At 41.8% G+C, this 24,518-nt stretch overlaps 1 pseudogene across 1 annotated transcript; it reads right to left on the reverse strand.

Moving 5' to 3' along the window:
- Positions 1-3,416, reverse strand: LOC149237262 (protein STABILIZED1-like; annotated as a pseudogene). Its single transcript, XR_016246286.1, has 2 exons — positions 2,281-3,416; positions 1-1,926 (listed from the first exon to the last, which is right to left on the reverse strand). The product of XR_016246286.1 is annotated as a protein STABILIZED1-like (transcript).
- Between the last annotated feature and the right edge of the window lie 21,102 nt (positions 3,417-24,518).

Consider the following 24,518-nt stretch of genomic DNA (forward strand, 5'->3'; position numbering starts at 1 on the left):
TACTGCCAGAGTAATAAGCTGTCCAAATTGTCAGCTAGTAAAAACATATTGATAATTGGAAGGCCTGATTTTTTTTTCTAAAAAGTTTTTCAAACTCCTATAACCCCTTCTTCCTTGCCTAAAGCAACCACTACTTTCTTTAAAATAGCTTCAACAGGGAGATGTGAATTTTCAACTGCTTTTGATATAGATGCCCACCGCTCTCCATGCCTTGGTTTTGCAGCAATGCATCTCTTCAGAACATCCTGTTGGATCTCCTCAGTTCCATGCTGAAGTTCAAACTTGTAGTATTGGGCCCAAAAATCCCCATTGTCTGGTGCAAGAGTGACTGCCCTGTTCAACCAATTCCTGGCCTTATCAACCTTCCTATCATTCCAGAACAGCTTGGCAACAGCTGCAATCACATATGGATCATGATCACATCTCTTGAGTGCATCCATACTCTTGCTCTTTCTCTGAGGCCTTGGAGCCATATCAATTGATGCTGCCCATAATATGCCACTGGTCGGGCACTCCTGTGACACCTTAGCCATCAGGATCTCACTCTCTTTCTTATTGCCATGCATTGATTCAGACCTGATAGCAGAAAGCCAGAGCTCTAGATTTTTAGGGTTCCTCTTTCTAGCTATAGTAAGAATTGCCCTCGCCTTGCTCAGACCACCCATTTTTTCCTCCAATTTAGCAGTTGAGAGCCATAGAGGAATGCACCCTGGATAGTTCTTGAGGCCTTGCTCATAGACCTCACGTGCAGCCTCCAAGTTCCCAAGACGATCTTCAAGCTGTCCTCGCATTAGCCACAATTTAAAGCATGCAGGATACTTTTTAAGCCCTTCATAAAGCAGTGACCTCTCCTCCGCAGTGTTTCCCAGCTCTCTTTCTACAATTGCTGACTTCATCCAGACTCTTTCTGTACCACCTCTCTCACGAGCCTTGGCGAGAAGCATCCTTGCTCTCTCAGGCTCATGATTTTCAAACTCCAGCTTGAATGCAGCTAACCAAATCTCCTCTGAGTTGGGTATTGCAGCATAAGCCTCCTGCAAAATTGCTCGAGCGGATGGGACATCCCCTGCAAGCCACTTTTCCTTAGCTCCCATCATCCATAGCACCTCTGCTCTCGGACAGTATGTCACTACTTTTCTCAGTAAGGCATCCAATGATTCTCTAGTTCCATGGCTCTTCTCTAGCTGGGCAGCCTTAAGCCAAATACTTTTCTTAGCAACAAACACTGTAAGGGCATGTGCATAGATCGCACGTGCAGTTTCAATTGATCCCCTCTTCTTGCATTCCTCTGCATCTGCAACCCATGTTCTCTTTCTATCTTCCTCTTCAACTCCAATAGAAATTGTGTTGCGAATTATTGCCTGGCAAGTCACACCAGACCCTGCTCGCTCTGCGGCCTCTGCCTCCTTCATCCAAGCTTCTCTGTCAATCACTACCCCTTCCCTCTGCAGGGACCTGATTCCCCTCTCAATAATCTTGCCCACCATGGTTGTGTTTCCATTGGCCTCCTCAAGCTTCGCAGCAGTGATCCAGATCGAAGGTTCCTTGGAAAGCTTCTCCCTCGCCTTGTTGAGAACCTTCTTTGCCTGATCGTATGTCTCAAGCCTTGTCACGCAAGCCACAACTCCACATGTAGTGGACAGCACTCCACTGCCCTGTGAAGCAAAATCCGGGCATCCTCCTCATTTGCCAACTCCACCACAGCCTTCCAAAGCCTCACAGAGTCAGGAATATGCTCCAGCCCCTTCCTCAGCACTTGGCTCTTGTTCGCATCATCATGTTCAAGCTTTGAAGCTTGCATCCACAACTTCACCGAATTGGGGATCGCCTTTACACCGCGCGCAATGACTGCTTTGGCTTCATCCGAACTCGCCAATCTGCAAGCCTCCAACCATACATCTTCATTCTTTGGGCATTCTTCACAACCTGAAATGTTCAATATAAAGAAACGAATCGTAAAAGCCGAACATTTAAGAAAAAATATTGAAAGGTTTACTGGAATCTGGAATTTGACTCTTAACAAAAAAAGAGGACCCATAATTCATAAAAATACAAAACAGACAACACTTTTGAATCAAATATCCTTCTAAATAAAAAAAACTTGCAGCCTACATAACTGAGAAGTTAAATCACCAAAATCAAATCTCTATAAATAGGATGTTCTAATAGAAATGAAACCTTAAAGAGCTGACACTTCTCAACTAAATTTTAACTGAATTCTGATTAAATTCAACTCCTGAATTTGAATTAATAAAAAGGTTCTGCAGGGCAGGAACATACCTTTTTGAATCAAATGCCGTGCAGCCTGTATCTTCCCTGCAACCTCCTCTAGCCTCGCCGCCGCAATCCAACCAGGAGGATGCTCTGGGTTAGTCTGCGTAACCGACTTGAGCAACAATCTGGCCTTTTTAATATCCGAAATCTCCGCATCACTGGTAATCTTCATACTCTTGAGATCAGTCAGATACCCCTTGGGATCCACTACAGTCAACCCTGAAACCGAATCAGATAGCCTATCGAGCTTCAAAGACAACATAGTCCCTCTCCCCTCTCCAACAGCCGTGAGATCAGTCACCGGCGTCTGTGCCCAGGGTGTCTCCGTGCCACCGGCAGCCCTGCTTTTCGGATCCAATGCACTGACGTGCTCCTTCTCTTGCCTGGCCTTCTCCAGCCATGTATCCGGAACTGGAACAAAACTCTCAAACCTCTTTTTCTTGTTCCGAAGCGAATAATCCCAATCTCTGGTATGCTGTCCCACTCCTCGGTGGAGAGCGTATACAATTTCCTCTTAAGGTCTGCAAACTGCTCTGTAATTTTAGGGTTTGAGGCTCTGTACTTCTCAATCTCCTGTTTCAGCCTTGCCTCCCGTCGGTCCTTGCGGCGAGAGTCCATTCTTTTATCAATGCTCTCCCAAACGGCATCAGCTTCCTTGTCGTCCTCATCGTATTCGGCAGAGGCAAACAAACCCACATCGTTACCCTCAAATTCATCGAACTTCTGGTTCTCATCATATCCCTTCTCGTCGTCTACTTCTTCCTCCTCTTCGGCACCCGTGGCACCGGCACTGCCCTTGCCCCGCCCTCTACCCGCTGACGCGCCTCCTATGGTAGTGGCGGAGCGGTCCAGCAGGTCTGGGGCGGCCCTCGCAGGCCCGATATCAGACCGCGTGGTGAACCTCGTGGCCCCTCAGCCCAGGCCGGCCACATAGTTCGGTGGGGGTTTTGTGTTGAGAAACTCCAGCCGGGGCCGGGGAACAGCGGGTGCCTGCATTCTTCCTGCAACGAGGAGTCACAAAGGCGGCAGCTAATAGAACAGGTTTCCAAGTGATCACTCTGTCAAGTTGCAGACCCTCTCAGCGGCGTCAACACCTCCCTTCGCCTGACGATTTGATTTCCTGCAGTCGACTGAACCGAAGTGTATCGCACCAACACGATTCGTGAACCCTATCAATTGGAAACAAAAACAGGATCCTAGGAAGGAATAGAGTCCAGACAGGAAGTATTTCCCACCCGAATGCTCGTTGGTTGCCCCGACCAGCTATTAGTGGGTATCTAAGATTGTGCCATGACAGTTTGTACATGCAAAGGTTGAGGGCCTCGGGATTGTGATAAAGAGGACCCCGTGAGAATGTGTCTTAATATATATTTTTTTAGTTAAAATTTGATTTGCAACAACGGAGAGGAGGCATGCTCGTTCTACAAAAAATTTAGGTTTCGTCAATGATGTGGGTGTGGTAAGTTCGTTGGTGCCCATAAGAAGATATATGGATGGATGTTACATGATAGTACCAGCCTTAAGCTAGGTGTCGGTGGAAGTGAGCAAGGTACTTCATAAGTTAGATGGCATTTTTGGTGAAGGTGACAAGGGACTTCATGAGTTACATGGTATTTTTAATGCAATAGTAATGAGGAGGATCCACTAAATCTTCATCATCTTTGGAATTTAGTTGTTATTCACACGGTGCTTTGCTTTTCTTATAAGTGGTGACCAAATATTATGCTAAGGTGGGATTGTCTTTGGAGTAAATTTGTGGAGCTAGATCCATTGGAGATGTGATTCATTGGTTGGTTGTATGGTATTTCTTGTAATTTTTGGTAAGGAAAAGAAACCTTGCAAGGTTTTAAAGTGAAAGAAAAAGAGAATGTCACTAGTAGTTAGGAAGTTTGAGAGTCAAACACATTTTAGAGTTATTTGAAAAATACTCCAATTGGTAATTTTATTGGTTGACACATCTCAGTAGACAATCTAAATGAATGGATACAATGCTAGTAGGCTCTAGTTTTTAGGTATGAGCCTATTTTTCATGTTCTATCATGAGGGTGGCTAGGGTTTATTTTTAGGAGCATTGAGGATGCTACACCAGTTTGGCTAGCAAATGGTTTCAGGTTCTCCATTCCTGTCCCTAGAGCCATGTGACCCTTGTTTTCATCTACGGCAGAGATTGATATATGTATTCCAATTTGGATCAAGCTAAAAGGTTTGCCTATTGAGATGTGGACATATAGGACCATCACTGACATTGGGAACCTATTGGATAAAATATTATCGATGGATGAATCCTATAAAACAAACCCTCATTATATTGTGGCTCATATTCATGTAGTGTGAATAAGTTTGTTTCTTAGCCTTTTCCCTCCTTTTGTGCAAAATTAAATGATCTCTCGCTTGGAGCATACTACAACCGAGATATCTTTTAATTTTGCACAAAGGGAGGGGAAAGGCTAAGAAACAAACATATTCACACTACAATGTATCAATCATTATGTTAATAAAATGCACATCTCCATTGTGGCTATGCCCATTGATAAAAGTTGCATGGTATATTGGAGCTTATATGTTGTTGTGGACCACATCTCGTAATTAACGGGGAATTAATATTTTGTATAGAGAGGTATCTATGTGATATAAACAATTCCAAGGCACACAAATTTTACATGTATTTGACTTAGTAAAGGGCATTTTTGTTGGGAGGGCATGTGAAAGCGATATTGTGAGAGATTTTATTAATTTTGATATAGGAATGGGGAATGTTGAGCAGCAAACATCTTCACACTACAACCAATCAACCATTATGTTAGTACCAAGCACCACTCCTTGTGGCTACCCATGTTGGCATAATGATCATGGTATATTGGAGCTTATATGTTGTTGTGTTGATGACATTGCTTAACCAATGAAGAATTATTTTTGTATAGAGAGATATTTATGTCGTAAAAAAAATTCCCAAATGCATAGATTTTAGGCATGTCCTACTTAATAATGAGCATTCTTTTAAGGAGGGCATGTAAAAGGGGTACTATGGAACATTACATAGATTTATTGTTTTTAACATATGGGGAGGGGTAAAGGCCAAGTAACAAACATATTCACACTGCAACCAGTCAATGATTATGTCAATATGTCAATAGGAGGCACCACTCCCCCATGGTTATAGATGTTAGCATAAGGATTATGATATATTTGTTGAAAATTGGCAACAAGAAATTGCTAAAAATAGAAGTGCTAAAAATATAAGTTCTATTTTTAGCAGTGCAGTGTGGATTCCTATTTTAGTCAGTCCCTGGACTAGAAATAGGAAGTAAAATTCGAATTTGGTCTTACCAGCAGTTTGAATATTAATTAATTAATTCAGTTTGAGTTAATTAGTTAAGGAAAATCAAACTTGAAGTCTTTGTGAGAACATGCAATAATTTCTCCACTGATTGGGGAATGTGTCCTTGATTTGCTCCACTGATTGAGGAATTAAGGATGAGTTCTATATTGAGAGGATCAGTTGACTTAGTTTAACTTAGTCAAGTCCAGTTAGATTAATTTAACAAGTTGTTAAATTAATGAGATTCAATTTGTTAATGCTTGCATGCATGTAACAACTGGTATTTTCAGATAATTGAAGATTCACTCATGGATAACTCATGCATGTCAGTTCAGACAGAGAACCAGTTGAGATCAGATGGAGGGACAGTGTACTATCAGTTGCTAGGATATTCCTTGTGAATATTCCTTGCATGCAGAAGGAATATTACTCCTTATGGATTGTGTAGTTGGACCTGAGGTTACAGCAGATATGATGTGGGCAATTCACACATGTTATGACATTGGACCCCAATCAAAACTGCGCAAGGAAATAGGAGCTTAGAGGACTTGTGCAGCCTATATATACAGACCTAGGTAGTCCATGAGCTACATCATCAGAGTACAGAGAGAGCAGTATAGCTTTTGAGCTGATTCTTTTTGTATGTTGTTGAGGATTTCCACTTGATTGATAATACAGAGATGGGGTTTTAGGCTGGTGCTTTTCCCAGATAAATTCTTCTATGTTATGTGTGATTGATTCCTTCTTATCAGTTATATGTGTTCATGCTTGATGTTGCTCATGTTCAATTAAGCTTCCGCTAAGTTTATGGTAGATGTAGATCTAGTATTATGCTTTAGTACATTGCATATACCAGTTGGATGTGCAGGTGAAATTTCTACATGATATCAGTGAGCTAGCTGATTTGTAGAGAAAATTCTACATGGTATCAGAGCACAGGTGATCAAGGAAGAACAATATACAAGAAGGAACAAGTTTGTGGTTTCTAAATATTGAATTGAGTTCTTATCACATCTATTTCACCGATGGCGTTCTATGGTTTGAGACTCGAATATGCCCTTGATGGCAGTTCGAATTATATAGCCTGGAAGGATCGCATGGAGGCAGTATTAGAAGATAATGGCCTTAAGGACTTCATTGATCAAGAAGTCCAAAAGCTGACTGATGCTACTCAACTGGTGGAATGGAAGAAGTGTGTGGCTATAGCTAGGAGAATCCTCTTGGAGGGAGTTCGAGATCACATTGTCTCGAGCCTCCATGGGAAGGAGACTCCATTTTCGATGTGGAAAACATTGAAAGATCTTTATCAGAATAGCAGTGATCAGAGGAAGCTAGCATTGAAGGAAAAACTTCGAAAGATCAAGTGTGAAAAGGATGACACGATCTCTATGTATCTGAACAAGCTCACCTCATGCAGGGATGAGCTTGCAAGTGTAGGGGTCGTGACAGCTGATGATGATATGGTGAGTCTAGCACTCCTTGGCCTTCCTAAGAGCTGGCATAGCTACCAAGACTCGGTTAATGGAAGAGAGAAACTGCCAGATTGGGAACGACTATGGTCGGATTTGATGCAGGAGGAGATCAGACGGAGCACCAGAGACGGTTCTTCATCCATGGAGGATGAGGAGAACTGTGCCTTAGCGAGTAAGACAAAGAAGGGGAAGGAGAAGGTTTCTCTTTCTGAATCCTGTTCTTCCAATGGTGAGAAGAAGGTTGTGTTTTGTCAATTTAGTATGTCCTAAATTGCTACATTAATTATCAATTCGGGAGTCGTAAACTGATGAAGTGCGGCGCACTATATGTGCAAGACAACCTCTTTCTTACTTTTTATTGTTTTCAATTTTATTTTGTTTTGGAGTTTTATCTTTGTTTTTCTCCTAATGCGAATGGAAATCTTATTCCTAAGTTTTAAGAATACTTTAGAAGGCAAGTATGGATATAGTTTTTAGACAATTATGTCCCTTATGATAACTCCCAGAGCTTAACACTTCAAAGGATCTCAAAACATCCTAGTGAGAAGATTAGTACTTGAACAAGAATGTAAATGTGCAACTATTCAAATTAAACAAATTATGAACTACTGGTCATGAAATCACTGTCTCTTCTGCTCATCTAAATACAGAAAATAAAAGTTAAGCTATTGCACTCAACCAAACCAAAAATTGCAGACTAGTGAAAGAAAAATCAATTTACTTCACTTATAGTCCGATAGCTCGCCAAGTAGCTTTTCGGGGTTAAGCCATGGCTCTGGAGATAATGTCAATAACATGAAGAACTTGATATCTAATTACAAAAATGAAAGTAAAATCAAATCACTTCATTCATAATCCGATAGCTCGCCAAATAGCTTTTCGGGGTTAAGCCATGGCTCTGGAGATAACGTTAAATGACATGAAGAACCTGACATCTAATTGCAAAAATGAAAGTAAAGTCAAATCACTTCATTCATAATCCGATAGCTCGCCAAGTAGCTTTTCGGGGTTAAGCCATGGCTTTGGAGATAACATTAAATGACATGAAGAACCTGACATCTAATTGCAAAAAAGAAAGTAAAATCAAATCACTTCATTCATAATCCGATAGCTCGCCAAGTAGCTTTTTGGGGTTAAGCCATGGCTTTGGAGATAACGTTAAATGACATGAAGAATTTGATATCTAAGCTAACTAACAACAGCAAATAAATAAGACTGAAATCAGGGCATAACTGAAATTGAAAAGCTAAGAAAACAAAGTTAGCAGAGAGGCCAATCTCATGTCACTATTTGATGCAAAAATTATATGAAAATGCTCGAGCATAACCTATCCTGAAACACACTAATCAGTGTTAGCAAAAATATACAGTGCTGGAAAATCATGTACAGGAATGAAATGTTAACATCATAAATAAATTAGGAAATATATACACAGATGAACAAGCTATGAAATATTTACAACAAAAATAAGAAAACGACACATGAAGACTTTACAGAAATAAAGAAACAAAACCTCAGCCAGCAGGGGCCCTCTGCACGGCCTTGGTTAACACGCTGTCAATCCGAAATTACGTTCACACAGTCATAAGAAACAGGGTCTTTTATATTGCAAAACAGAGGAAGGATCCCCTCGTTACAATAGCAAGACCAATGCTATGGCAACAATATATAAACTAACAACAAGACTATCTCAAAAACTAACTACGTGTGTTTGCAAACGCGTTATTTATAGAGGAAATTACATAACTGTTTTTCCTATGAAACACCTTCAGTAGAGGACACGTAAAAAGACAGAACCCGTGAGCTTAGCGTCTTGGTTGCCATGATCATTCAATCTACCAAAAGGTGGATGTTGGATTTGTGTCGTGGAGGCAGTCTACAGCTGTCAAAATGGATCCACGGATCTAGGAACGGTCTCGAACCTTTCACGTGTTGAAAACAGAGACCTGTTTGTTGTAGAACTCCTCGTTTGACCATCGTTTGACCAAGGCTTTCCTTTACGAATTTGGCTGAACCGATAGGACCTGGTCCATGTCCAAATCATTCCTGAATTGCCCATGTACCTCGTTTTACTTGCCAACACCTGTAACCTAGAGATCAATAAAAACAGTTGCGGAATCACGAGTCAGCTACGGAAAGTGGCTGCATTCCGCAGATGAACAAAATCTAAGTCAAATAGCAAACACAAAAATATAGTTAGAAAACCACTTAAATGCACTCTTATAATCAATATGTAATGATCTTTGATAGCTTATGAGGCACTAGTGAGGGGAAAAAGGTCTAGGAAAGTATGTAGAAGAGAGGTAGTTTCAGGGCTCAACATACCCCCACTGTGAAGGTGTTGCATGTCCTCATGCAACCAAAACTGTGACCATCTTCCCTTCAGTTCATGTGTTCTGAGACCTCTGCTAATATATCCAACCTTCTTTTCTTCTTCCTTGGTACTACTGTCATCCTAGGCTTCCTCATTAGGCACCTGTATTTGAGGTTGATAAGAGCCCTGCTCAACCTCCTCCTCTTTTTCTTCAATTTCCTATTTTTCTTTTGCCACAGCCCAAGATGCAACATGGTGTTGTCGTGGATAACTTTATCCAACCTGCTCTGTTCTTTCAATGTTTCATTTTCTCTTTTGATGTGTCTATTCAAGACTTCCAGTTCGAAAACTTCTTTAGTGATTGGATTAAAGCTTCCTGGGCTGTATTAGGCTGGGTAGATGAAGTGCCTTGATCTATTGCAGTCTTCTCCAACGATTCAATGAAATCATACATTTCTTGGTGGGTTGGATCTATCTCAGGTGTAGCCTTTCTTGGGCTGACCTCAAAATCTGGTTGAGAAGGACTGATCTCAATATCTGGTTGAGAAAGAGGAGAATGTTGTGGGCTATGGCCAGGAGGGATTGCTGGAGACTGTTCCGGTGTTTCCTCTCATAAGTCCACGAAGTGGGCCCCTTTAGTTTGTACTTTCTTCAGTTTACCTTTAAGTCTGGAGCTCCTCCTTAGATTTTGTGAGCTGGTGTCTCCTTTCTCTACACTCTGTTTTTCTTTCCCTTTTCCCTTTGCTGTAGCTGCTTGTTCCTTAAGGTAAATTAGTCTTTCAGAAAGTATTTGATCCTCTTCTGAGGAAGGTTCTGGGGTTTGATAGACAGCTTCAATATTTCTTTTCCCCTTTAGTTTTCCTTGCTTCCTAACCCTAGTTCTTTCCTTCCTACTTTTAGACAACTTCTCTTCCTTACTAGTTTCTTTAGCTATGTTAGTAGGAGTATCTTGAATGTTCACACTTGTTTTCCTTCTCCTACTTTTCCTTGCTGAGCTACTTTCAGGTGTTTTAGGTGGGTCCTGAAAGAAGTTTCTAATCAAGAACTGTTCCCAAGTGTCCTTTCTTTCCTTCAATTTTTTTTCAATCAGAATTTTAACAAGGCCGTGATGGTAAAGGTGGGGCTCTACATCATTCAGATTCTTTTATACAGTTGTGGACATCTTTTTCAGGCTACTCAACAGGAAATAAGGCAAATTGATGGTTTGATTTTCCAGAAAATTCATTAGTAACCTGACATGGTACATGTACATGGACCCAAATCGTCCTTCACATGTAATAAACTTCTGAATTATCAGTAATAAACTAGTCCACTTTTCCTCTAGAGCAGAGACAGGGATTCCACGTTTGAAAATGGTTATATCCATACCTGGATTGTGCAAGATAATCCTCCAAGCCCTCTCATCAAAGTCTTTGTTTTTGAACCACCGTTCCCCCTCCTGTGGAAGCCCCGTTGCTACTGCAATGGATGCCTCTGTGACTGAAAATTTGAGATCTCCAACCTCAACTTCCACACCGTTAAAAGACCTTGCAAATGTCTTCGTGACTTCTTTATTGTGACCTCTGAATTTCTGGATGAATTGCAGCCACCGTGCCTTCCTTAATATGTTTTTTAACTGTGGATAACCCTCCATGAATTTAGGCCCGTCTGGCTCTGTTCTTACCAGAAGGCCCATTCTTTCCTCATGCCTTAAAAATACCTCTGTGGGTGATGGACTATAGGTGTTGGATTGACGGAGGTGGAATGGTTGCATGAGCAGAGATGGAGAAGGATTGTGGAGCAACTAGTAGTTGTAAAACAAAAGGACACAGAACATGCAGTGAGAATGAGTTCACGGAGCGAAGGCTTGTATAAACAGACCAGTACTAACAAACGCAATCTTCAATGGGAGAGTACGGAAACGGAGTGGGTTTGGCAAAGCTTTGAATTAAAAGGCTGCGGAGTGGACGTTAGCATGTTCATAAAACGACTGCGGATTTGTGTGGCAGAGAAGAGTCGTGGTCAAATAGATTACATCTTCATAACTACCTAGTTCAACAGGTGGAGTGCAACATACAGTTAAGTACGAGTTAGATTCGGAGGCGGATCATGAGAACGTTAGAAATTAATGCGGAGTTCGTGGTGGAATTATGAAAAGGTCATGGAGGGGTTATGAAAACTATCAATGTGAATCATTACACATAATGGAGCCGGTGGTTTCACAACTATATAGATTATGTGCTTTAAAATGTTATTTGAAATAAATTTTGCTCATACCTTAGAATCTTACCACTTCCGTCCACTGACCTTTGATTGGCTGCTTCTTGTTGGTGCTTCAGGTGCTAACATCTTCAAAATATCTTCCTCTTCCATTCCTACATTTGATTTTTTCATTATTTGGCTAGCATCTGACTATAACAGAGTAACAGAGTATTAGCTGTAGAATCAACAATCAACTGCGGAATCAGATTTCAACTGCGGAAATTGACACAATGAACATATGACTAAATGGAGATGGATGGAAACGAATGATGATTGAATGAATGATATATGGAAACTGGTCATGAAAGGACTTTTATTGGTGGAATGTGATGATGAAATGGAATGAAATGAAGTGAAGTGAAGTGAATGAAATGAGAGGGATTTTTTTCCGGAAAATATAGGGTGTCAGAAGTTTCTGATTTTCACCTTGTATTTTCTGCATAAGATTGCCAATCAGTGATTGGTTTTCAGGCTTACACAATTTTTTTATTTTTATTTTTAAGAAACACTGAAAAGAACAAAGACTAGGCTAGTGGAGAAGAAGGATTCTTCTTCACCAGCCTTATTGCAGAATTATCTTGAAAGATTTTGACAAATTCCTCCTTTGAGAGTGGCTTATGATAGATCTTTAATCTGTGACCATTCACAATAAGAGGAGTTTGATATTCATCAATGGTTTTGATTCTTAACACTCCATTGCTAAAGACTTTGTCAATCTCATATGGCCCAAGCCAATGAGTTTGAAATTTATCTTTGAAATCTTTGAACTTGGAATCAAATAGCAATGCCCAATCTCCTTCTTGAAAAATTTTCTCCTTGATGTATTTATCATGCCACTTAGCTCTTTGATATTGAACTAGATCAGTTCTTAAGATTGCTTCTTGTCTGATCTCATCTAGTTCATTCAACTGCTCCATTCTATGCTTTTGGGCTTCTGATAGATCCATTCCCAATTGAACTGCCATCTTGAAGGTTCTAACTTGGAACTCAATGGGGAGCAGAACTTCTTTCCCATAAACAATTTCATAGGGAGAATGTTTTGTTGTATTCCTCCATGTAGTTCTGTAGGCCCATAAGGCTTCAGGAAGCCTTTCTGCCCAATCTCTTCTGTGTAGATGAACAGTCTTGGTAATGATGCCTTCAATAACTTTGTTTGTGGACTCCACTTGACCATTTTCTTTCGGATGGTAAGGAGTAGATTTTCTGTGCTTGACCTTGTACTCTTCCATCAGCTTCTCCACTAGTTTAGATGTGAATTGACCTCCCTGATCTGTCACAATTTCTCTTGGAACACCAAAGCGAGTAAAAATATCGTCATAAAGAAAACTAGCAACTGAGTGCTCAGTAGCAGAAAATAATGCTTTGGCTTCTACCCATTTAGTGACATAATCAGTACATACCAATATATACTTCCTTTGTTTAGATGGTGGATTAATAGGTCCAATGAAGTCTAAAGCCCATTTTTCAAAGGGTTTGATGAGTACTTGTGGTTGTAATGGCATCTCATTTGAGAGGGTAGGTTTCCCTACTCTTTGGCAGTTGTCACATATTTTAACATATTGTTTTGCATCTTTGAAGAGGGACGACCAATAATATCCTAAAGAAAGGATTTTATAGGCTGTCCTTTTGTCAACAAAGTGTCCGCCGCATGGTTCATCATGACATGCTTTGAGAATATTAGGCATTTCATCTTCCCGAACACATCTTCTGATCACAAAATTTGGCCCTGTTTTAAACAATTCGTTAGAAATCCAAGAATATTTTGAACTCTCCTGAATAATCTTTCTTCTTTCACTAGGAAATAAATGCGGAGGTAGTTTCCCTGTAACCAAATAGTTAGCTATATCTGCATACCAAGGAGTCTTAGTAGTTACTGCAAATAAATATTCATCAGGAAATTTGTCCTCTACAGGAGAATCTTCTTTAGTATTCTGAATCTTAGACAAGAAATTAGCTATTGTGTTTTGTTTTCCTGGTCTATTTAACACAGTAATATTGAATTCCTGTAAAAGTAGGAGCCACCTTGTAACTCTGCCATTAGTAATGGGTTTGTTCATTAGATATCTAATTGCGGAATGATTAGTATGAATAAAAGTTTCATAGCCTGTTATATAATGTCTGAACTTGTTGATTGCATGAACAATATCTAAGAACTCTTATTCAGTCACAGTATAATTCAACTAAATGGGAGTTAAATTTTTACTGGTATAGTAAATGGCATAAGGAACTAAATCTTTTTGTCCCAACACAGCCCCTAGAGCTGTATCTGAAGCATCTATAGAAATATGGAAAGGAAGTTTCCAATTTGGTCCTCTCAAGATAAGTGCTTCAGATATTCTTGTTTTCAAAGTTTCAAATGCTGATTGGCAATCAGGACCCCATTTGAATTCACAGTCTTTTGTAAGCAGTTGAAAGAGTGGAGATGCTATTTTGGTGAAGTTTTCTATAAATATTCTATAATATCTAGTAAATCCCAGAAAACTTCTAACATCTCTTTGACAATTTGGAATAGGTAACTTGGAAATGACTTCAACTTTTGATCTATCAACTTTAATCCCATCCCCTGAAATATGATGTCCTAAAACAATACCTTCAGTAAACATCATAAAGCATTTTTTATGGCTTAATGAAAGGTTTGTTTCTTTACATCTTATAAGGACTTTTTCCAAATTTTCTAATGCCTCTTCAAACGAATCACCATAAACTGTAAAATCATCCATATATACCTCTACACAATCATGGATTAGATCAGAAAAAATTCCTAGTATTGCTCTTTGGAATGTTGTGGGTGCATTACATAATCCAAAAGGAAGCACTCGATAAGCAAAAGTTCCCCATGGACAGGTAAATTTGGTCTTATCCTGATCCTCAGGTGCTACCTGAATTTGATTATAGCCAGTAAAACCATCCAGAAATGAAAATTACTTTTTGTCTGCTAATGTATCTAATACTTGATCGATAAAGGGCAAAGGAAAGTGATCCTTCAAAGTTGTTTTATTCAATTCCCTGTAATCAATTCACACTCTCCATTTACCATTCTTTTTGGGCACTATAACCAAAGGAGAAACCCATCAGCTATTTGAAATTGGGTAAATGAAGTTTACATTGAGTAGCTTTTGGAGCTCTTCTTTCACAATCTCCCTAAGATTTGGATTCATCCTTCTTTGAGGTTGTCTGATTGGTCTACTGTTTTCCTTGATATAGATATGATGGATGCAAGTCTTAGGGTCAATACCTTTCATATCAGTATACTCCCATGCAAATGCAACAGATTGTTTTTGTGAGATTTTGGTTAGCTCTTCCTGTTGTGACTTTTCCAAATTTTGGTTGATATTCAATGGTTTACCTGGAAAAATTTCGACAGTAGAACCACCAAACTCTTCCATAGAGTAAAGAGGCATTTGCCTTGATGACAAATATTCAATATTAGAATCTAACTAGAATTGTGTGTGGTCATATTCTGAAAATGTTTCCAAATTTTCTAATGTGTTCAAAATTTGACTATCTTCACTAATTTCAGAGATAGTAAAGACAGGTTGTATAATATCTTCATCATCGACCCATTCATTGTCTCCTGCTTCTGTAATTGCTTTTGCTGGAGTATAAAAATTGAATTTCTTTGTCAAACTACCATCAGAAATGTACATATCCCCAGATATATAACTAATAAAAGCATCCGCTGTGGCTAGCGAAGGTCTTCCTAAGATGAGTGGGTGTCCTCCTAGATTACTCTTGGGAGTCAAAATCATGAAGTCTACTGGATATTCCCAAGAATCTAAGGAGACTGAAATATCTTCTAACACACCATCTGGTTTGATTATTGATCTATCTGCAAGTTGTAGTAAGGTGGGTGTAAAAAGAAGATTAGGAAGTTTAAGTTGTTCCATAATCTGTCTACTCATAATGTTTATAGCAGCCCCTAAGTCAATCAAAGTATTTGGAATTTCTATCCCATTTATGTGTGTCTTGACAATTGGAATACCTGGATCCACATATTTTTGCATGGTAATTTTTCCCATCACGATATCTGCGATTTTTCCTACCAGGTGGATTCTTTTTGTATCTCTTGGTTTCCTACCTGGTCTTCTTTTGCTAGAATAGGAATCTCTCTAATGGCTTGTAGCAAGGGAATCTTGATACAGACATTCTTTAATTCATCTAGGAAATCATAGTCAGGCAACAAGATTTGTTTTTCCACCCCTTTGTCAATTTGTAATCTTTCAGGAAAAGGAGGCGTGGATGCAGATGCAGGTTGCTCAACTATAGGAGTTGTGGGGGTTGACTCTTTTTCTTTTTCTTTTTGAATGATTGGGTTTCGAGGAGATGCTTCCTCAGAACCTTTATTGACTCTAAGAGAATCCTCCTCAGAGGCATCTTGCTCTTGAACATCTATAGAAGGTTTTTCTAAAACTCTACCAGATCTGAGTTGAACATCATTAAGAGGAACAATCATATAGGTAGGAAATTGTTGTCCTTCTACCATGTAAGCATTCTGAGGATTTTTGTTGTTGGGGTTTGGTACTGGCTGGGCTGGTAGTTGATTTGTCTTTTGTTGAAATGGAAGCAAGAGTTGGGAATTTGGATTTTGTTGAGAAGGTTGTTGTTGTGGAAATGGTAATGCAAGTTGTGGGTTCTAATTTGGAAGTTGTGGATTTTGTTGTTGATTTTGGAAAGATGGAGGGTATTGATAAAATTGAGCAAATCTCCCATAATGATGATTTTGCATCCCTTGTGCCCATGATTGGTATGGATTTTGAGGTTGGGGCCAAGGTTGTTGCCAAGAATTCCAATTTGGCGGGAGCTGAAAATTCATAGGATTGTTGAATCCTTGATTTTGTTGCCCTTGCCAAGGTCTTCTTGAAACAAAACAAAGGGATTCTACTGAATTTGGATCTTCCTGAAAGACAACTTTAAGCCCAGGAATTGAAGGAAAATCCTTGGTCTCATGACTTTCTGAGCAAATCATACATGTTTCTACAACTTTTGCATCCAAGGGGCATTCCCTTAGAGCATGTTTCTTTCTACATTTTGAGCAAAAAATGGCCAAGGCATCAGCTTCTGCTTTCTGCTTGTTTTGAATTTTAAGGGTGTCTAGTTGTTCACTAAGGCTCCCTAGAATATCAATTTTGAACTCATCAAGCATATTGCCAATCTCTACCCTACTTACTAATCCAGTTGCAGATTTGTTGGCTCTAATAAGAGAAGGATCTCTAGGCCCTTTTCCAGTTTTAGGTTTTCCCCTTGAGAGATGCATGCATACTTCTGCTATGTCACAAAGTGGAAGTTGAGAGATATCTCCCTTCCCCATCATGTTTAAAATATCTATCCATTCATCTATAATGGCTTTCAATAGAAGGGCTTTCAAGGTTTCCTCGTCTAAATTACTCATTTTCTCTCTCTTCAGGTTGTATTGAAATCTTTCAAGTAAATCCTCCAAATTTTCATCTTCTTTTTGCATCATTTTGAATACCACATCCTTATGATTAGTGGGCATACAATAATCCAGGTATCTATCCAAAAATGTTTGTTTCATATCATTCCAAGTCCTAATAGATTGATTGACTAACTGTTGTAGAGGTAAATCCTCTCTACAGACAGAGACGATCCCTACTAGCCCAGACCGGGTCTAGCAACAATCACACAATGCTATCACGCAAGTTCCTAATTGCAAATAAAAAGTAGATGGTGAGAACCTACTTGGATTCCAACGCTAGTGTTCGTCGAAGAGATGTCGCCTTCGTTCCTTTGCCTTGGCCGGTCACGATCCCCACGATCTCCGTGATTGGACACCTGCACATGCAAAGAACAACACGAAAACAAGCATAAAATCTAGTAGATGCAATTATATATCAGTCAGAAAAGATATAACTCAACATAAAACATAAAACAATGAGAGTGGAACCATAATGATAGTCATCTATTATTAATAAACAATAGAGAAGAATACAACCAAAGTTCTGACGTCAAATCCTTCTCAAGAGGGTCCAGCCAGCAAGTCTCTTAAGCATTCACCCTTGGAGGTAGATCTCCCAAGACAAAAACTCTCTCTCACACAAGTTTACACAAGAAAGAAACACTTCACAACCTTCCTTAAGCTCTCTAGCAATCCCACACTTGTCACACCAACTACCTATCAAGTTCACACACTAGCAGCAACACTCCAAGCACTATCAATTCCAAACTATCCAAAACTAGCTGCTCATGGCAATGGTAGAGGCTTAAATAGGAGAAGGAGTCTCCACAAATGGTGGGAGGATGAGCTTATCTCCAAGGAAGGTGGCTCAAATGACGAAACAGACATGCCAGAGAAGGGAGGGCAACATTTACAAGGCCAACAACCAGGTCTGGAGTCATCTGGAAGGTCGGCTGTTAGAACAAACTCGCCCAAACTGGATCAGCGCGGGTCCATAACTGCACTGGAGCGCTGACATCGCAGCTGAATAACAAAGAAGGTCATGTCAGCGCGATCAGATATGAATAACAGACGCGCTGGCTCATGAAATTCGACCAGCGCGGGAAACACGTGTGCTTCTGCGCTGGCAGCGCATTCCGTCTGTTATGGAGCGCCCGTCAGCGCGTTTATCTTGACAACAGTCGCGATGATAGCAAAAACTTTGGCAAAGTGGGTCATTTGGCAACATTAGAGAGCATGAGCATGATTAATTTGAACTCATGACACAGTAGGAAGACTGACAGGAAGACAGTGACAAATTACTGTGTAACAGATGCCCCCTAAAGCATGAAGCCCGAGAGAGTGGGAGGGGTGAAATGCTTTACGAAACTGGCTGAACTGGAACACCACCAGGAAGAACCTGCACGTATGTACAACTGATATCTCTGATAATCGATTACATGTAGTCCAGGCATGGGCGCAGCCATCCAAAAGACATACGAAGGAGGTCTGTGGTATGGACGCAGCCACCCAGCTAAAGAGACCATGATGATAATAAAGGTATGGTCGCAGCCATCCATGAAGACTCAGGTATGGGTGCAGCCATCCATCAATGAGTCATGTAATGATCATAATAATCCACAAAATCACAACCTGGATTGCAATAGAAAAAATCCAGGGTCTTGCGCTCCATCTCGACCCGAACGAAGTACAAGTCCAAGCATGTGAATATGGGAGTTGAAGTCGAACATGCAAGAACATCGGCTGATTACCAATCAATGATGAAAACTGTTAACAGACGCGAGAGGGACCACCAATAATGACAATGGTCCTCAAGGTACTATAGGTACAATCCACGGCGTGCGATCAGAGGCCAATGATGAAAACCTCGTGTCGAACACGAAGAACCTGCCATTGAGGCATGCAGGCTCTAAGGCACCTAAAGGGAGTCTCTAAGTCACCTTCCTGGATAATGAGCTGAAGTCGATAGGAAGTGACCTTGATCGAAGGTGGGCCATAATATTTCCCACATCATCGACACGAGACGGATAAGGTATTTTGTGTGAGGTATCAGAGGGGGGTTGAGTATTCTTGCAGAGGCCAACTTCTCTTGAACATATCGGCGGCACGACAGTGGACTCGGCAGTATTGATATTCAAATGATCAAGGGTCATGGTGACAAGTCAATGAGCAGATGAAAAGTCAAACAGGATAACCCAAACCCACGGAGGCCAGTGTAAAACAAGATGAGATGTCCCCACCCTGACACGAATGCAGACAAGTGCCATGTTCAAGAGCGACATACTGCCGACACGACAATGATTATGATTCCATTTTCCCCACCATTCCTGGCGAGTACCCCGATTATTTTTTGATGACAAGCTTGACGGGGATAGCATATGCTTGTGAGCGTCATTTCGACAGAGTCCGATGTCATTAAGTTTTAACGAGTCTGACAAAGGAAGAACTCGACGTCTTTTCCTGTTTAGAGAGTCTGAAAAGACAGCAGAAAAGTAAACTCCAGGGGGGTCCTTTTTCGTAAAGTTGTGTCTCGCGAGCCCAAAAAAGTATAAAATAATGCTCGAAAGAGCCGCCCGACCAGTATGATCGAGGAGTACTTTTCGTCAGTAGTGACTTCGACCCGAAAAAGTAGAAAAGCGGTCAGAAGTACGTCGTTTTGGAGCCAATAACGAGTTCGAAATGACAAAAACCCGGCAATCTTTTTAGTTTAAACGGTCGAAAAAAGAGCTTTAAAGGCAACTGCCTCTCATTCCTTTTAACGAGCCGAGAGGGGGACTCGGCTATATTTTCTTATTTCACGTCGAAAAAGATCTTAAAGACGACGTTCCGGGACCAAGGGTGTATAGAACCGTCGTAATTCCACCGGTATGAGAATCTGCACAAGAAACACCGCACGCGTAAACCTGTTCGAGATAATATGGACCAGACGCATAAAAACATAGTAGAACAATATGGGCACCAAGCACATGGTAAAAATCATCACAAAAAGCCCACATTTGTGAAAAATAATACTTAATTATGAAATTTTACCATAAATAGGGGGGTAAAAAAAGTTTTTTACCATTGTTACCATTTGGAGCTTTGGAGGACGTCTTGGAGCTGTGAGGTTGATGAGCCGAATTCCACTCCGTACGCACATCAACCATCCTGCAGTCTGTTCCAGGTAGGTTCACCCTCCTCTACGCTCCATTTTGAAGTATTTTAGCTGCATTTTAACGGTGGGAAGTGCTGGTTTGGGCGGATTTTTTGAACCTCAATTCGCTCTCGGTCAGCGCGGATTTCCTTATCGGGTCCGCGCTGATCGAAAAAGATTTACACAGACCACCCCCGGATCAGCGCGGAAGAGTGATGTACTTCCGCGCTGACCCAGGAAAAATATCAAAGGGCGCCATTATCAGCGCGACTGTTTTAAAAACAGTCGCACTGACGCCGCGCAACAAGTTTTTTAACAAATTGAACGTATAAAACTTTATGGACTGGGCCCTAATGAATTTTTGTGATCATGCAGGGTAAAATGGCGTTTGTTTGGCAAGAGCGAGCTCATGATAATGAAGACATAGCGGCATTTGCCGATGCTGGGTGCCGTAATGCAATGCGGGCGTGCGGGTTGCTCAAATTCTTCCTAACTTCGTGCCTGCGAGCACAGCCTGACCTTCTTGAATTCCTGATCAGAGCCTGGAATCCCACTGATGGGAAATTTGTGATTCGAGGCCGAGACATTGAGTTCGACTATACAGATATCTATTTTTTGACCGGGTTATCACGTCGAGGTGAGATGCCCATTCTAGAGGGGCAGCGACCTGGCGGTGATACTCTGGATATGTTGATGGCCCGGGTGTGCCCACAGGCACGCAAGTCGCGGAGTGGGAAAGTAGCTATTCCTACGGTGGAGGACATCGTCCTTCGAACCATACTCTTCATGGTGACTCGGGCAGCAGGCTCCTTGGCCAATCACGAGGCCTCGAAGGCCCATCTTCGATTGGCTCTCGAATGTTTAAATCCCACCATATTCAACTGGGCAGCAGCAGTAACAACCAGTATGAAGAGACAGTTGAGCAACTGCCGACGTGGTGAGTCGAAGCAGTTTGGCTATGGGTCGATTTTAGTCCCACTCATGCTGGAGTGGGTACTGGCATTACAGCTACAGGACATGGTCGTGGATCCACCTAGAGGCCCCCGAGAGACGAGGGCCAGTCGATGGGGCCATGTCATGCCACGAGGAGGTGGCAGCCGACCAGTGGCATGGGGAGTATACTTCCGAGAGTGGCTGGATCGGCAGACTATTTTTGTGGAGGACTGGCCATATGCTGGCATAGACTTCCGTGGAGACCCAGACATGCCGCTGCCTGCTGGAGAGCAGTGGGACGATGGTGGTAAGCCACTTGATCTCTTTTTGATTTTTTATTTTTGTTAATGTTTTTGATTTTTCATGTACATGTCTTAACGATGAATACTATGGTATGTAGATGTAGGACCGACGAGACCCCTTGGTTTGGCCCCAGAGGCGTGGAGGGATGCACAGGGCATTGGAGCTCTGGCCCTGGCTCCTCCGGGAGTCGATACGATGGAGACCGTGATACGGAACCTCGAGGGCTTACTGTCAGGGATTCCAGATTACCAGGGGATAGAGGAGGTCCCCATAGCATCTCAGATCCATACAGTGGGGGTAGAACCTAGGATGCACCGCCTTTTGAGGCGGGTGGCCCGAGCGGCTGCAGATTATAGAGAGCATAACCCACCCCAGTAGACATCTAGGTCTTTATTTCCTACTGATGGTTTTTTGAGAGACATGTGTCTCAGATGTACCGAAAACACAGGCCTTATCTAGACATATACACTTATTTTTTGAGCGCCTTGGTGCGCCATACGATATATATATACATATTCCTATGGTTTATTATTGTGCTTTTATGTGCTTGCTTGTATGATGTTTTGATTATAAATTACGCAAATGTCTATCTAATACATGATTAGCCAATGCATCAGATAATGTGTTTAATCGTCGTGGAATATGCTGATATGTGATAAAGTCAAAATTCCTTTCTAACAATTTAACACGTAAGTACAACCTTAAAATGTGACGGTCTCTAACGGAATATCGCCCATTGAGCTGATGGACAACAAGTTGAGAGTCTAGGTTAACAACCAATGTACGAATATTGAGATTAATCGCCTCGGCTAATAATTCAATAACAACACTATATTCAGCGACATTGTTTGTAGTACAACCTAAACACACACCCTGAAGATCTATCAACTCACCGTGAGGATCGTAGATCACCCACGCCGCAGAGGACAAATTGCGAGTGCTGCGGCAGGCACCATCAGCGAAACCAATATAAGGTGCACCCGACATCTGCACAAGAAGCAAAAACACAATAAGGAGCAATCACGCTTTTCACACCAAGCCAAAAAACATGAAAACATACACACACACACACACTTGCTAAGACACACACATGTATAAATTGAAGCGCATGAATCATGCATAGTACTTTTTCAAGTACAACCCATTGCGGGGCTTATCAAGAGGATTACCTTCGTAGTCAACTAGCTCGTATGCCCCTTTTTGCAACACTCTCTTTACAATGTAAGGGCCTAGCCACATGGGCTCGAGTTTGCCTGCCCCCAGCTTGTCATTTGCTTGGTCGTATAGCAGGACTAGATCTCCCTCAACAAAGGAACGAGGATGAATTGTATGGTCAAAATGAGTTTTGACTCTCTTCTTTTGAGCTTCGATGGCTAGAGAGGCTAAGCGACGGGTCTCGTCTAACCATTCTAGATAAAGAATCCGTTCCTCTACCAGAGTAGTGTTGGGAAGCAACTCGACGGCTATTTTCAACGAAGGAATTTCACATTCTATGGGAAGGGTAGCCTCCAGTCCGTAAACTAGTTGAAATGGAGTGAAATCGGTGGCATCCTTCACAGAGGTTCGGTAGGCCCACAAGGCGGGAAACAACATCAGATGCCAATTAGACTTATGCATGTCAACAGTGCATTGAAGAATCGTAACCAAAATCTTGTTAACGGCTTCAACCTGGTCGTTAGACTGAGGATAGTACGGGGTTGAACTATCGTGCCGTAAGCCTAGTTGGGTTGTCAACTCGATCATAATGTGATTACGGAAATGTTTTCCGTGATCTGTGACGATGGCCTGTGGAACTCCGAACCGTGTAATAACATGATTGAACAAAAACTGCGCTGCTGTATGACTGTCTTCATTTAATGTGGGCATCGCCTCGGCCCATTTTGTAAAGTAATCGATGGCAACGATAATAAACCCATGCCCCCCGGCCGAGCGAGGCTTACAGGTTGTATAATCAATGCCCCATTTTTCAAAAGGGCCTACGGTCACTACAGGGTGCAGCGGGGCCGGTGGCGCACGCATCTTCCGCTGGTATATCTAGCATGCATGACATGAACGGACGACAAGAATGCAATCTTTAAAAATGGAGGGCTAGAAATAACCAGCGCGAAGGATTTTTTGAGCTGTGGCATATCCGGACATATGACCACCACAGGCGCCAGAGTGGCAGTCGTTCAAGACTCTCTCAGCTTCCTCGAGGGTAAGGCATCGGCGGAGAACGGAGTCCACGCCAAGATGGTACAGGGTGTCCCCTATGATACGATAGGGTTGAGACTGATGGCGGATCCGCCGCCAAGCATCTTTGGATACAGCGGGGCGGAAAGAGGACGTTTGTAAATAAACGATAATATCCCTGTACCAGGGATCGAGGGTGCTGATCAGAAAAAGAGTGTCGTCCGGGATATGATCCTCTGAAAGAGAGGGTGCAGAAGGAGATGGCAAAGAACAGAGTAATTCAGCAAAGACCAGAGACTTCTTAGACTTGGCAGCAGTAAATTCCAAGTCAAACTCTTGGAGGATTACGATCCACTTTGAGTATTTTCCCCCCAGCAACTGACGTGACAAAATGTACGTCATCGGGTTGCAGTCAGAAATCACGGTCGTGGTGCGCAACAAGATATAATGCCGGAAGCGTTGGATGGCACAAACGGCGGCCAATGCCAACTTCTCGACGTAAGCGTAGCGAGTTTCCGTATCCAAGAGGTTGCGGCTGAGATAATATATGACATGTTCATTGCCATCATCATCATCTTGTACGAGAACCATGCTGATAGTAGTATCGGTGGTGGCTAGATACAGAGTATAATCACGGTGGTAGTTCGGAGGTCGCAATAATGGAGCAGAGACAAGGAGACCCTTGAGTCGCTCGAAAGACTCCTGAGTGATAGCATCCCAGTGGAAGGGTGTATCTCGCTTCAATAACCGTGTGAAACCCTTAGCCACCTCGACATAGTTCGGAATGAATTGTCTTAAGAAATTCGCTTTACCCTGCAAACTCTGCAACTGCTGCAAAGAAGCAGGGGGAGGAAGGGTAAAAATAGCCTCGACTTTGAGGGGGTCCAGACGGATGCCCTCTCGGGAGACGATAAACCCGAGCAATCGGCCTGATTCAACGCAGA

This window comes from Pinus tabuliformis, chromosome 8 (assembly GCF_031772625.1).
Source record: "Pinus tabuliformis cultivar Carrire ecotype Pingquan chromosome 8, CPIR1, whole genome shotgun sequence".
NCBI classification, from domain to species: domain Eukaryota; kingdom Viridiplantae; phylum Streptophyta; class Pinopsida; order Pinales; family Pinaceae; genus Pinus; species Pinus tabuliformis.